We start from the raw sequence: 16,732 nt of genomic DNA, 5'->3' as shown, positions 1-16,732 counted from the left end.
AGAGTTCGGCAGAAAGATACGCAGGTGTCTCGTGGCATCGACTCCACGAGACAACTCCGCGGTCTCGTAGACTCAATGCCACCTTATTGTGAATAAGGTGGCATTGAGTCTACGATCAAATAACATCTTATTGTGACTACTAGTGCAATCTTGTATAGGCTCTCAATGGAATCTGACTGCGTTTCTGGAAAAGGATGATGTTAATAAGGCTGCCGTAGCCGAGTGGTCAGGCGTGCGAGTGCATAAGTACACGTGCCTTGAGTGATCCGAGTTCAAGCCCGTGACTGCTGAATACGGTGCTGTTTCTTGTATTTTATCTATACTCTGTGAACTACTCTGACCGTGTGGTCGTCCCAGAGTATAAACAGAGAATTTATTTATTTTATTTTAATGTTTTCATAGGTAAAACTGAGTAATATGGGTTTATGCATCAGGAGTATTATCCAGCCTGCGATGGTACAGTGTATCTCAAAAGGTAGAACAAACCATCGTGATTCCCAAAATGGGAAGTAGAGAAACTAAGGAACTATCAGCAAATCAAATTTTATCGTGACGAATTTAAAAGATTAAAATCATGTTTCATACACAACGTGACTATGAAAGATGTGAATAATTTAAATTAAACTACACCTTTAATATTTATTGCAGAATAGAAAAACAATGCTAAGTACACAATCGTGTAATAATGACATACAATGGGCATCTTGTGTTAATTATTCAAAATGTTTAGCATTTACAAACATACGAGCTCCCCAAATTTCGAGAAAGATAGGCAAAATGGTGCCAACATCAAAGGTAGCCAAGGCTTCCTGAACAATCTTTTTCTTGTAAGCTTAAGCTTCCCGGTGTTTGAGTTTCAGCACTGTGCACTTTCGTCTTCCAAGATCCTTCCGGACAAGCAGACGTTCAGAGGTGTAAGGCGACCTTGGAAGGTCATACATGGTTCCACAGCTACTTACTCACATCCTAGGAAACTATGCATCAATAAGGCAATGCGTGGTTTGTGTCATCTCGATGAAAACAAATGTCGCAGGCATGCAGACGTCTTATAGCGGAGATGGTTAATGCGCAGCATTTTCAGATTGTTTTCGCTCTATCACAGTGTGCCACTAAAAAGAACATTCAAATATGACAAGATAATAAAATATACGTCCTGAGAGATTATCAACTTTCTACATACAATGCTCATCGTCGTTGATCGCTAGTTGTCACATAATTGCGACAGATAGAGGGCTCAATCAGTTTGCCTCATCAAACCAAGTTGTCCTACCTCAATAATCATTCCATTGATTCCTCACATCAATGGAAATTTCCGAGCGGTCTTTGTTCAGAGCTTCAAAAACGATTCTTTCAGCTGAAGAGAATCAAAAACGATTCTCTTCAGATGAAGAGAACATTTCCGGTCTGCCGTATTTCAAAGAATTTTGAATCGATTTCTCCTACTCTGGGTTTCGTTCACATTTTACACAGTTCTGTTTTCAAATTTATCACGTACGACTAAGTTATATGTATAACATTCCATACGCTAGTATACAGACTCGATGACCTTCCTTTACATTTTCATATTTGCAATATCCCTTTAAAATGCTATTTAGTTCAAACTTAAATCACCGCTTATCCGCCATGTGTTATTAATTAGCCTGCGATAGTAAAAATTTTAATTTAAATCGAAATTTCAGTTGAAAACAAAACTGTAAGTAGTCTGTACAGCAAAGTTTAAAGTTAAGTGCCATAATTAACGATGCACAATTTCAAACTACTGTATGTAGTTGGAAATTCCTTAACAAGATTTCGTGCTGCCTGTAGTATCTGGATAGGAAGAAAAATATCTGAACTGTGAAGTCGCATCTTTATGAAGGCGAAGTTCAAGGAGAAGACAGTTACAAGAGTCGTTTTCACCCTTTTGACCAATAAAGTTCTCAGACGACATGGATTTACTTTGACAAATAAACGGTGTCGCCACGGCATCATACTAAATAAATGAATAATAAATAAATAATAAATGTAATAACAAATAAATGTGACCTCTATAGAGAAGTTTTATTTGTAGCGAGATGTGGAAACTTCAAAGTTTCTTCAGAGTCTGGACTTATTTATTTATTTTCTATTTTGCTAGTCATGCTGACATTCCTGATTAATAAACTAATGATTTATTTGCATAGATTTGTGTAAGCTGTGTTTGCTCCACATCAATTTTCCTCTGTCAATCGTTATACCAATAACTTCATAACAACTTGTACAATGCACACTTTATAAAAGAAAGAGGCTACAGAAAAATACAACTATTTGGAATTCAAGCACATCCCAAACCTAAACACTTTATAAGGCGATGATGATATCTTCATAAAACATGTCTCATACTGAAGATCAATTATAAAATAGCTCTGCAGTAAGCATTGTCGTCAATACAGATGACGGCATAAAAACTGGTTTGGAAGAAAGCTGCGGCATTATCAGCAGCACTTTCAAAATTTCTGGTTCTTTATCTGAAATGTTTTTGACAGAGAGAACTTGGGCGGCACCCAAGTTTTCCCCATTCACTTCATAGCATATCGTAATCGTGCAACTTCAGTCTTTATTCAAGAGCGATAATCTTGCCTCGTAGTTCGCACACCTGCGGAACGCAATTACACTTCTCCGTCCAGCGAAAATCCTTTGCCCACGTACACTTACGAAAAACTGCTGTGCTGCTGTACAACCACTCTGTCTCCTTTTGTGCGTAGCCTAGCTATGTGATTTCTGCTCATGAGTCGGTAAACAAGGCAGTCTAGGAAATAACGTTTGAACATCCCTCGTAAAAAAAGCGGCCGATTTTGAGAAGCGCGTAAACCCTAGTCAAAACATTTTATAGAAATATTGTAATAAGCAAGCAAGTTTCCCTTCAGTTTGGAGCACAAAGATTAGATTGTCATAATAAATTAAAGCACTCTTGCAAACAGGCCTCTGCAAATAACAAAAAAAAAAAAAAAAACTATCCCTGAGTCCAATAGGATAGAGGTCTATTATAAACTCGTAATAAATACGGACTGATTATTCTATCATAACGTACTGGCTATTTCCTCTTAATTCATCTTTTTTTTTTTAAATTATTTTTATTTTTTATTACTTATAGGAGAGCCCACCTCAATTCTCCCACTGTTAAACTCAACTAAAGTGAATCAAACTTCATGAACGTATCTGGCCATCTTTTGGACAAAATGTAATAAATCACGAACAACTAACCCAAGAGGCCTTTAACTCAAAAAATGACTCCTACACCCCAATAATGAGATTTAATTTTGTGAATTAATTTATGACATCACATTCAAACAATTATGGTTTAAAAAATGTGATTAAACTACACCAGCATTTAAAAAACATTGAGGCTGTCTAACTGCAAATTAGTGATGAATCGTCCGTTTACTCGAGAGATTCTACCAAGGATTTTTACATAATCTTCATGTACAGTGATTTAATGCAATAAAGAAGTCGCTTCTTTCGGTGTTGTGTAACATTAGAATGGGCTAATTTCTTTTGAGAGTTACGAACAAAATTTTCCCAGCAACTGTAAAATAGGCTAAGGAGTACATCGTCATCCCGAGTCGCTATACTCGAGATGGCAAAGTATTCAGGTCACGTGCAAACTGGAAGTGAGCTGCGCTACTACCTCACAGCCAGAAGCTACTCATCGGTCCTCGGATGTCACTTTCTCTGTCACCGTACATACTTGTCGAACTAGATGATATCTATGAGTGCATGCGTGGATGTGTTTGTGTGTGTGTGGTCCCAGGTTTATTTCCAAGACATGTCTGCGTCTAATCTCTTGTGAATTTATCAAAGCTTCGCTTCGTGATAATCTATAAGTCGTAGCCGAATGGTCAGGAGCGAGAGTACAGTAGCACACGCTCTTTGAATGGACCATGCTTCAAGCCCGTGTAACTGCTAAATACGATTAACGATTGTATTCATGATTTATTGTAAACTCCGCTGACCTGGTGGTCGTGCCGGAGAATAAACAAGAACATAAATGAATTTCAAGAAACAAAGAGAGAATGAAAGCAAATTCACTCATTCCTTTCACTGCATTTTCAGTAGCGCCATCTCGTGCTCATCGGCGGCATTATCTATATAACTTAGTCGAAAATTCGGACCACGTATTTCATTAACAAAACCACATTCAAAATTCCAAGCAGTACTATCAGTAAGACAGAGAGGCACAATTCGTTAAAAGAGGATATATTTGTAAGAAGTTATAATCCACCACTAAAATGATGCACAAATTGTTTCGAATAAATTTACGAGTATGGTATAATTCGAGGGCTTAGGGCCAGACAACGAAAGGCTTAGTATCAGAATCTGCGAAACTGCATTTTTGTTTTGAGACAACTTTAGTTTAACTGTATATAAATAACAATGCATATGATGTCACAGAAATATATTTCTCTAGTAGTTTACAAGTTAGCTTGGGCTATAAGCACATTTCGGGTAAACCAAGAAAATGTCAAATGACTTTTTCTTGGTTAATTACAAAAACGTTTGCTACAAAATGATTTTGTAATTAACGTTGTCTGAAACCAAACCCTCGAATTTTATGCCCTAAACTATCGATATCAATGAGGGAATCGAAACTGTTGTGGACAAAGCTGGAAGTAACAGAGCTCTAAGGAAAAACACATCCCTCAATCAATTGCAGTATCGAATTCGATTCACATCTTGGAAACCTACTGAACTGGCTACAATACGTACTAACTCAAAAATTAAATTATGAGTCCTCTCTCATACACATAAAAATAATTTACTGATAGCAAGGTAGTTCTGGGCAACCTTATAAATATTAACGGTTTTTTTTTTCTTTTGACAACACTAACAATCGATCTGACATAATTCGAAGTCGCAAGTGCCTTGTCTCATTTCAGAAGAGCTAATGATGGTTGCAAGATTTTGTGTGAGTCCTTGACATCCACAGTTGGACGATGCATCGCCGCTTGCCACCCGCCTGGAGAGATGTGGGTTTGATTGCCATCGACGATTGAAGGAATTTTTGAATCCTTCATTAGAGGATGTAATTAGCCCATTTCAGGCGGCGGACAGCGTAGGATTCCCTCCAGTGAGTTATTCAGGGTTTCTCAGCCAACACAACATGCAAATCGGCCAGTGAACACACGTTTCTACAAGACATAATACACTTACTGTTATGAGCGCACGCTCGGGGACCATTTAATACTCATATTTATTTTGTTTATTTATTTTTTCCATAGGCATTGATATTCTCTCTTCAAAGTGGACTATTGCTGTTCCAGCAGTCCTCTCTAAAGCAAGCGCCATTTGCAGTGTACTCTGACTACATTCAAAGAGGCTATATAGAGAACCACGAGTAAAGGGAGAGATAGCGGTGCGAAGAGTTCGCGGCGTGTTTCGAATTGCAATATAGGAGCTTAAACCCTCATAATAATACGTATCAAGTCAGACCGTGCACTGAGATTTGGCAGTATAACACCCGAGTATTGAAGTTTGACCAACGTTTAAGTATGATTTCATTAAACTTACATTTCTCTAGCAACAGTTTTCATATTGATATTTCACGTATACTCTGTCGCAAACGGAATGAATTTTCTGAAAAGCATTTTTGCACAAAAAATAGCAGTGCAAAACTATGGAATTACAATAAGCAATTATCTGGTGATTATGTAGGAATTTTCTCCATAAATTCCGATTTTTTTCAGCTCTTATACAAACTGGCCAGACAATGCGCACTTTAAAGAATATATGTATATACTTATGTCTCATATTTTTCTCAGAATTTACCTTAAAACAACATAACCCTTAAATCGGCCACATGAATGTCCTCTGTTCATTCCCGACCGTTGTGCTAAAACAATATCGAAACAGTTCTACGGAGTGGTTACTCTTTCTTAAAATTTTAGTTTATTTACTGCCTGACAGAAAGTCAGGGTATGCGTTCGCAGCGGTTCGTCCACCACTACCAGACTTCTGGCGATGACAGACCTACAACAAATATCATCATATGAGAGATGTGTGTCATAGAAGAATTACGACTTGCTTTCAGGGAACCCCCCGAGATGTTCTTTGAATATTAAAATCTCGCTTATTCTCTTTCAGGTCAAATCCTGCTGTTTGCGTAAATCATTCGGGCATCATCACAGAAATTTGGTTTGGATTTTATATTTTTATTTTACTTATTTATTTTTGCTGATTATTTAGAAACATTATGCAAAATTTGTGGGGACTTTCAGTAGTATCCCTATTAGGTTAAAAGGGATCCCCCCAAAGAACATTGCTATCAATTTTTTCGCGTCCACAACGACAGACGATCACCACCTATTTTTTTTTTTTTTTTTCTTATTTTAGATTATTCCGCCGCCCCCCTCTTGGTGACATACTTTTTATACAGCCGGGCCACTGTTATTGGCAGTTTACGCACGCGGAGAAAGTGAATATAAAAAGCCCCGTGCACTTCATGTATTTATATATAAGTGGCGGTGGGAGGACCACGAATTTCAGATTATCTCTTCGAGCAGGTAAGATTTCCCGCTTTTTAAGCATGTATTGGGATGGTTTCGCTTTTAAAAAAAATTCAACTGAAAATGTTCGGTGGAAGCATGCTCCTTTAGTCAACGATCATATAATATACATCATTTTAAGCGGTTTTAGTTAACTATATTACAGATTTAAAGAACTGACATCAAAGATTTAACCTCGTCATCCAAGTTCACTACAAGATCAATTCATTGCGCTTATCTGGATGATAACTTATAAAAAAAAAAGCATGAGAGGATAAGCTTCAAATAGAATTTAAAAGACAAACGCTTTTTTGGCTAATATTCTTCACGTTAAAGTCATTCTAAGTAAGATACATAAAGAAGAAAATTATACTTAAAGGATTTGTTTTCAAATATCATTAAATATCATACTATTTTAATTGCACAGCTTCTACAACTGTAAATATTCTGAACTAAAGGCTGGATTACTACAGCGGCTTAAATTAATTAACTGAGTAATTAATTAGTCAATTGAGTCTGCACGTACTGTTAAAAACGCAGCATGTTAAAGTTATAACAGGTAGACCAGCAATTCTCAACCGACACGTAGCCTACAGCTTGGGAAAGTTGGGGCGTCCATATTTGCAGTAAACCCAAAAGTAATGCTGTAAATACGCTTCTTTCTTTTAAATTCAGAGGATTATAGTAAGAGTCAGTATGTACAACGATGGAAATAAAAATAGTTGAAAACAGCGGTGACAGACAACAGAAAGCAAAAACGCTAAATACCCAATCTGCATCAGTTTTACAAACACACACACACACGTTCCTTAGTTCCAGGCAATAAAACGAATTTGAAGATCATTAATTTCACAAGGTAACGCTCTGAAGGTATTCCACAATGAACGAACAGGCAGTAGCAGGATAAATCCCTAGCTCGGATCAATTGCATCCTGTTCATTTTTTGCACCCAAATTGGTGTGTGCCATCTATGTTAATAAAATGGAAAGATATGTCTGTCCGTCTGGCTCAAAGTTCTTTCATTTGCCCTAGAAGGTTGAATTAGTGATCTAAGTAGCTTTCAGATATTTATTAGAGGGGAATATTCCGAAATAACCCCCCGCAACTTAATTTTACGATTACATCGGATTTAAGCAATTAATTTTCATAGGATATGCTAAAAATATTTTTATATTTATTTATTCAATTTAGAACAAGAAATGAAAAACCAGTGAAAGGAACGCAAGCCAAAAATATGTTTTTTTTAAGCACGCATTTTATATAAGCTATTTACTTAATCCACATGTTTATTTTGACAATTTATTTCAGGCTTTATCATTTTATTTTATTTATTTAGTTTTGTTTCTAAATGTAATCCTTCACTGATATACAGTGTATTAGCATATCATCTTATATCAGGCCTTGTGAATGGAGATGTAGCTTCCACGTTTGTTTCTTTAGGCGACTGCTACCTTCCTATGCTTTTTTTTTGCTTTATTATTGAGATTCATTTTTGTGGATGGACTATTGACATCCCGCTATTTTATTTTTTAAAAAAATTGTATCCTTTCTTTTTTGTGCTGCTTATTACCCGAATATTCCTCCGCATCTATTTTTAAGATGTTGAATACGCGTATTTACTGGAAACAGCGCTTGTGTATTCCAGGTTTTGTGCTGTGTTTCTCTGGAAATTTATTGTTCTGCTAAAATTTTTGTTTTCTTTTTCTTTGGCGATCTGATTAGCTAAATTTATATCGGGTGTGACAATTATTCAGGCTATTAGCTTCATCAAGGTAAACTCTTCAAAGTACTTTTTGGGAAATGGCTCCATCCTGAGCTTGATGTATAACACTAATCTCAAGATAATGGGTTACTTGTCTTGATCAACCATTTCAAAATCCTGTATTCCGTGCTGCAGACCATTCGTTTATAGCAAGCCGGCACAGATGGGAATTTTGAATTCTATGAATCCTTATAGGATTCATTCTAATGAATTTGAAGAAGTCCAACGTAACTTTGTAAGTTACTTCTTCTTCGGCAGTTCCCTATTCTGCTACTCCTATTGCTATGAATCATTCTGGATATCTCACAAATACTTTTCTAGAATCCCCATCTTCTCTCGGAATTATGATTCTCCAGAACTCTTGAAACTCATCAACTTCTATATTCCTTTTTGGCCAACCGGACATTAACAGACTTTCCATATCCATTCATCCAACAGCGATATTATGAAATATAGCCCTCCAATCAGACTCCTCTTAACTGCAAGCCTTTTTCGTCCTGGATAACTTGTAACTCCACTTTCCCAAAATTTGTAAATAACTTCTGAATATCTGTTCCCTGGACAAAATATTACACTTAGAAGTCATTTTTCAGACCAACTGTGCAACCGATCAGTTATTTCGAAACAAAATGCCCTAGTTCTGTTCTGGTTGTTAACTGTTCTTACTACTTTTATATCATCAGCATGCTTTCACAACATCTCCTGAATTCCATCATCAATATCATTATGAAAGATAGGAAACAGAAGTGGTCCAAAGACCGATCCCTGAGGAACTCCACTTCTCTCGTAGTCATGTCCATTTATGACTACACACTATATCTTGTCTTTCAGCCAACCCTTGATCCAATGAAGGATCTTGCCATTAATCACAGTTTGCTCCGTTTATTTAGCAGCTTTCCATGGGGAATCGTTTCAAAAGCTTGTCAACGTTTTCTCTTATCGAACTATTTAATGACTTCGTAATAATAATTAATTAGAATGGTGAGACAAAACATTCACGAACCTAAATTGTGATCCAATAAGGATCCCATTTTCATTTTTGGATCCCATATAATTCTTGCTTATCTGACCATAGAGCCATAGATATGTTTTCTTTTTTATGCTGATAATATGGTCCTTGAAGGGTAAGTCTTTGTCCCATGCAAATCTTAAATCCACATGTGAGCCACTGCCTGTATTGGATTTCCACTGATCTTAATAGTGATTATCCCTTTCTTTTCTTTTAAGTAAAATTAATTATTAGTATTAGTATTAGTAATGGCCGCACGGTGCAAGAAAGCCTATGGCTTATGATGCACCAGCCAAAAAAAACCCAACTAATTATTAATAAAAGAAAAGGAAATTAAACCTATCATTCTATGCGTTTCCCTCACCCTAAGGTACTATCCAGATGACCTTTGAATTTCCCCAAACTGTCAGCCTCTACCACCCATGTAGGCAACTTATTCCAGTAATTTATAACTCGCTGGCTAAAATAAAACTTCCTGCAGTCCAAACTAAACATCTCCCCCCCGTAACTTGAATTTATGTCCCCTAGTTCTAGCATCATTTATAATCTTGAAAATTTCGTCCTCATTCATTTTACTGATGCCTCTCAGAGCCTTAAACACCTCAATCAAATCTCCTCTAAGGTGTCTAGTTTCCAAACTCTGCAACCCACATATTCGAAGTCTTTCTTCATAAGGACGCCCTTTTGCCGATCTCACCAGGCGAGTTACCCGTCTTTGCACCCTTTCAAGAAGCTCGGTGTCTTTCTTTAGGTGTGGTCTCCATACTTGAACACAGTATTCCAAGTGTGGCCTAACCAAAGCCTTATATAATGGGATTATCACGTCCCTATCTCTACTTGCAAAAGTTCGATAGATTATCTATAGGAAACCATGGACCTTCCTTGCAATTTACAAGGAAGGTCCATGCTCAGAGAATTTCATGTCTGACCGTATCGTAACACCCAAGTCCCTTTCCTCCAGTACTGGGTTTAGTTGAACTCTACGAAGTGAATAAGTTATGTTGGGATTACTGTTTCCCAGGCGTAATACCTTACACTTTGTTGGATTAAAGCATGGCTGCCATTTTTCTGACCATTCCTGAAGTCTATCTAGGTCTCTCTGAAGCTCAGCTTGACAGTGATCATTAACTACTCTACCAATTTTAACATCATCTGCAAATTTAGACATCACGCCCTCTATCCCTTCATCAATGTCGTTTATGAAAATTAAAAACAACAATGAAATTTTGAAACAGTGGTCCTAATACTGATCCTTGGGGAACCCCACTTCTTACATCAACCCAATCTGAGGAATAGCTATTTATCACAACCCTCTGCCTCCTGCCCTGAAGCCATCCTGATACCCATCTAAGGATTTTCCCAGTGATTCCAACCTGTTCCAGCTTATAAAGCAACCGCTCATGTGTGGGACTGAGTCAAAAACTTTGCTGAAATCTAAATAAACAATGTCGAAATTAAATTATTCCCTAAATCCCTAAATCATGAGTGACCCTTTCAAAAAAGCGAACCAGTTTGTTAAACATGATTTTCCCTTTACAAAAACCATGCTGAGTATCCTTGAGAATTTCAATTCTATCCAAATGATCCTGAATTCCACCCTTGATCATTGCCTCCATGATTTTCCCTACCACTGAAGTCAGACTGACAGGTCGATAATTTCCCACTTCACTCTTAGAACCACCCTTATGTATGAGAGATACATTGGCACTTTTCCAATCCAACGGAATCTCCCTAGAGTCTAGTGATGCTCGCGTAATTAGCCTCAATGGTTCAATGCACTCACTTGCCGCCTCCCTTAAGATTATAGGGTATATCCCATCAACTCCAGGAGCCTTACTGGCCTGTAGGCTCGAAAGTTTTTTCATTAAATAATCTGGCGAAATTTCAATATCATTAATTACATATTTTTCAACTTCGCTCCCACAATTTCCCATTGGCTGACTCCTCGTAGTTAATTTTTAATCCTATCAGATTCAGATATTCTGACAACTTGTTGGTTTGATTTTGAACCTTCTGAGAAATCTCCTCTTCTTGCTGCGTGTCTTCTATTTTAACAAAATATTTTAGGTCGTCTGAGTTATATAGTTAGGATTATTGACAAGGAATATCTTGTCTATATCTTGTTTTTCAGCCAACCCTTGATCCAATGAAGGATGTTGCCATTAATCGCAGTTTGCTACGTTTATTTAACAGCTTTCCATGGGGAATCGTTTCAAAAGCTTGTCAACGTTTTCTCTTATCGAACTATTTAATGACTTCGTCATAATAATTAATTATGAACGGTGAGACAAAACATTCACGAACCCAAACTGTGATCCAATAAGGATACCATCATTCCTATCAAGATGTTAGTAGTAGAGGCACGTGATGCTAGAAAGTAAGCTTATCTGCAAAAAAAAAAAAAAAAAAAAAAAAAAATTCACACATCCATTCCCTCTAAACGTTTCTCCAGTTCCTCCTTGAATTTATTTAACCTATCAACTTTCATAACGACAGAAGCTTTTTCCAGTAATAAACAATCCGCTAGCTAAAGGAAAATTTCTGCACATCTATTCTACAACTGTCTTTCCTCAATTTTAATTTATGCCCCCTCAGGTTCGTAATCTGCGCAAGAAGAAGAATTCCATCAGAACTGACCTGCTCAAACCATTCAAGGCTTTATATACCTCAACCAGATCACCTCGCAGTGCCTAGTCTCCAGACGCTGAAATTTGCAGAACTTAAGCCTTTCTTGATAGGAGGACCCCTTCGTCCTCCTCACCAATCTTTTTGCCCTTCTCTGTACTCACTCAAGCAACTCTACACCCTTCCTAAAATGAGTCCTCCAGACCTGTACGCAGTACTCAAGGCGTGGCCTGACCATTGCCTTATACAAAGGGATAATTACCTCATTTTCCCTACTAGCAAAATTCCTGTATATCATTGACAATACCCCATGACCTGCTCCGGCAGCCTGTCTGCACTGCTCAGAAAACTCATATCTGACTGCAAAATTACTCCCAGGTCTTTTTCATTTTCACTACCCTAAGTGTAGTACTACACAGTTGGTACGGTCCTCTGAGGTTACTTCTACTCATATGCAGTACTTTGCATTTGTCAATGTTAACTTCAGTTGCCACTTCTCAGCCCATCTGCCCAACTTTTCTAGATCTTGTTGCAGTAGCACACTGCCATTAACAACCCTGCCAACCTTTGTATCATCTGCATACTTGGATGTTAAGCGTGATATACTTTCATCAATATCCTTGATAAATATACAAAACAACAGTGGGCCCAACACCGAAACCTGGAGAACTCCACTAATAACATCAGTCTACGAAGAGCAGCGTCTATTGATAATTACCACTCTCTGTCTCTCCCACTAAACCATCCTTTTATCCACCGTAGCAACTTGCCCTTAATACCATACTGCTCCAATTTGTACAGTAGTCTTCCATGCACAACAGTATCAAAATATTTCCTGAAATCCAAGTCCGATATCCACGCTGTCCGATATCCTCGTATGATATCAAAATTATTTTTTGAGTCTAGTACGTTTGTAACCACATCATAGTCTCCAATCAAATTGGTCAGACAAGACTTTCCCTTAACAAACTCATGCTCTGTCTGAATTATTACTGCAGTCTTGTCTAAATGACCATGAATGCTTCTTTAACCAGTGGCTCCATTATTTTCTGGGAAACAGAAATTTCGGGGAAAATAATGGTACTGTACTGTATCCTTAATCAGAGACACCCACCTCTGAAGTCAAAGTTCATTGGTCTACAGTTCCTTACCACGTCTTTTGTACCTCCCTTGTGGAATTAGATCGAAGTCGGCTCTTCTGCAGTCCAGGAAGATCGTCTCAGAATGTAATAATGATCTCAGTTACATCCCCCGAGATGATGAACTCGTGTGGAGCCTTTTTTAGTATAATAGGATGCAAGGTTACATTCACTACATTACTTTCACTCAGTTTCAGCAGCTTTTCCCATATACTCTTCATTCTTTCTGAAAAACCACTAATTTATCCCACGTACATACAAACCAGTCAAGATTACCTACAATTCATAAGCACAATATTCTGACGCCCGGTGGCCATAGTTGCTTTTGCATTAACCTTAAACAATTCTAATCACTCAATACTGTTTTTTGTATTATTCCGTAAAGCAGGACTATCATGCATATATTTGTACATACATGTAGGTACTGCTTTAGATTACAAAAGGGTTTATAGTTACGAAAATATAACATTGTTTTCCGGCAGTAGAGATTATCTAAACAAATCCATTAGAATTAAAACAATATGCAGAGCAAATTTCATCCTTGATTTGAAGCATTTGGAACTTGATCATTTGAAATCAGCGATATCGGTTTTATTCTGGATATTTTACTTCCAAATCATCCTTGGGCTACTAGAACTTCAAATAAACAGACATTACAACAGTTTTTGAAGAGTATCTCGAAATACTCTTTTACAATTGTGGATATGGAACTCATTTGCAGATCTCTCTCGCTCTCTCCATATTCTTGCCGAAATAATGGGATGGAAGGGGGTAAAAAAAGGATTTATTTAAAGATTCCACAAAGACCACAACGCGGGAGACTAATATCCAAAGTAGGCCAAATAGTCTGTTATATTCGTAGCAGATGAATAGTTCCCAAGTAGGGCAGAGTTCATAGTAAATATTTACAACTGGGTCAGGTAAAATAAATTCTGAAGAACATTTTCCGACTGCGCCTCTCTCTCTCTCTCTCCTAGTATTCAATAAATATGGCGGTCTTATTGACCGAAAAGATTTGAAAAGTACGAGACTTCGAAGAACACACCTTTATTGATCAACTTTTATCCACGGATTTGTGATGGCGCAAAAGACAAGAAGAAACAAAAATAAACTTTGTTTTCCCGAGAACGACAAACAGTCTAATTTAATATTTTCTTAGGAATAGCGCTCAAGGTAAAAAATAAAATAAAATAACGGTTACTAAACACAGATTTTAAATAACTTTTCGCCATGGGAGGTAGTTTAATTTACTGTCCTGATTTCAATTGCTTTAAAGAGTTGTGTAAATTTTCATTGTTAGTCGTCGGTATTTTATGTCTTTCAGATCCTGCCAGAATCCAGATGAAGACGATTGCTGTTGTAGGTAAGAATCTTTCCTCGTTCTTAAAGCTACAAACGCTGAAATCGCTTTAATGTAACTGTGGTTTCATAATGATACGCTATTCCAAGAGTTTGCTACCTGCAGTTTATGCACAATTTAATGAAAAAATGTCTAGTCAGAAATCTTCATAAGAAATATATTAGTAAAGAATTATAAAACGATTCCGAAATTGGTTGAAGTTAGTGTTTAGACAAACCATTTTTTTTTAAAAATATATTTGTTTTTCTTGTTCTCTTACTAAACAGAATGATATTTTCAACATGGCAGAACGGACCGCCCATTACAGGCGTTAGCTGTTCACAAAATTTCAAACTTTTGAATTACATACACTATGAGGCCCTATTAGCCTAACCCCCACTCTAATTAAAATTCTAACTTCAGAAAATTTAGAAGCACTATCTATATACGTCAGTATGGGAGTTTAATTAATCCTTATTAGTTTATTAAGATTATCAATCGGCTGTTGACAGTTTTTTGACAAAGTAATTTGACACAACATTACTAACAACTCGTAGAAAGTTCGGTGTTAATTTGTAAGGGGATATTACAGGTAAGATTACATGTTCTTAAAGCTACAATCGCTTTAATGTAACTGTGGTTTCATAATGATACGCTATTCCAAGAGTTTGCTAACTGCAGTTTTGTAGCCTTGTAAGCACGTCTACTTTGAGGGAACTCCGTACCAAATTAGTGTAGGCGTTCGTATCGTAATTATAAACACTATACAACATACAGGATCGAAAAAATTAGTAGACTACGCTATTGCATTGATAAATGATTTTTATAGTGAATTTAATCGTATAGTGATCACATAACAAATAAATAAAGAAGACTGAAAGTATATATATTTGTTTGCTTTTCTTTGTTTCAGTGTGTTTCTGCCTCTTCTTGGCTGCAGCTGCTTCGAGGGTAAGTGCAGTTGCATTTAAGAAAATTCAGCTTACAGTTTAGAGTAATAACCGATTTATTTTGTTTACTTTGCTCATTGCTCAACTTGGCCCGGGTCTACAAAAATCTATCAGTTGATACATTATTTTTATTTATCTACTTATTTCAGTTATTTCGTGCAAAATATGAGGGGATTCGATTCGCAGGCTATTAAATATGTCTAAGGTATTAAGTAGAAGCATTGTGTTAATGTGTATTTGAAATTTGCCACTGATATTTGATCCTTTTTGAAGTAAGTTTTCTATTTGGATTGAAGGAGCATCGATTCTATATGAAAGAAGTTGGCCGAAGATTTTTATATTTGTTGATACAATAGTGAGGTTCCAGGTTTTATTTGTAAAGTATTATAAAGAACAGATCTGAATACTGTAAATGGATTGTTAGTTTTCTGATTATCTACCTTATGAGCTAGTATTCACATCTGAGGACACGTTGCCAAGGAGAGGAAGACCAGATGACCGATACATTAAAAAAAAAAAAAAAAAAACTGGGTAATGCATCTAGCAGCGTAATTCACAAAGATGTTCTAAACTAAAATTCCAACGAGTTCCTGCTGCATGTTCAATAGCAAAGAGAGGTATTTAGCCCTAAGATGATTGGCATGATGCATAAAGGTTAATTTTGTGTCACAAATGAGACCAAAATCTTTATATCCCCCAATTATCAAAGTTTGTCAACTTTTATAATTGGGGGATCCAAGAAGAACATGAATATCCATCTAACAGCTTTTTGGCGCAAGTCATCTGAGCATATTTGCCCTTAGTGATGGAAATACCTATAGTATCAAGGTAATTCTGGAAATACATCAACATCAGTGTTTTGATGCTCCGATTTAAGTTCGCATCAGTTATTGTGTTATCAGAGCGGATGAGTAACTTAATGTAATAAACCAAGAAACCTTAATGTGTTGCCATTAAAGGTTGAAACGTTTGATGTACAATAAGGATGGCACAACGGTCCATATACCGCTTGTGTTATATGAAGTCCAGGAGAGTAGTTGCTGGGCTTAGCCCATCCCAAAGAGACTCCTTCAAAACACAGTAATTTTCTCCAAGCCAAAGCATTGGCCCTGATTCTCAGTCTCTCCCAAAGAAATATTCTGACTACATTGCTTATGGGGCAATCTGTTTTTGAAATATTTATGGTAAAATGTCAGGTATATTGCTGGAACCGACTATCTAACTCTTTCCAATCTGCGGTACGTGCACTGTTGCAAAGTAATACGAGGGAACAATAAACGCTGTTTACCCTATTACAAAAATATTTGGTGGTCCAAATAAACTATATTTTTTCAGTAGCTTATATTATTATAACAGAGGTTAAAAAGGTTGAGAATCACTGCCTTAAATATATTTCCCCTCTAAGAAA

Source organism: Mastigoproctus giganteus, chromosome 7 (genome assembly GCF_048544385.1).
Source record: "Mastigoproctus giganteus isolate SK-2022 chromosome 7, ASM4854438v1, whole genome shotgun sequence".
Taxonomy (NCBI): Eukaryota; Metazoa; Arthropoda; class Arachnida; order Uropygi; family Thelyphonidae; genus Mastigoproctus; species Mastigoproctus giganteus.
Note: the sequence above shows the minus strand (reverse complement) of the source record.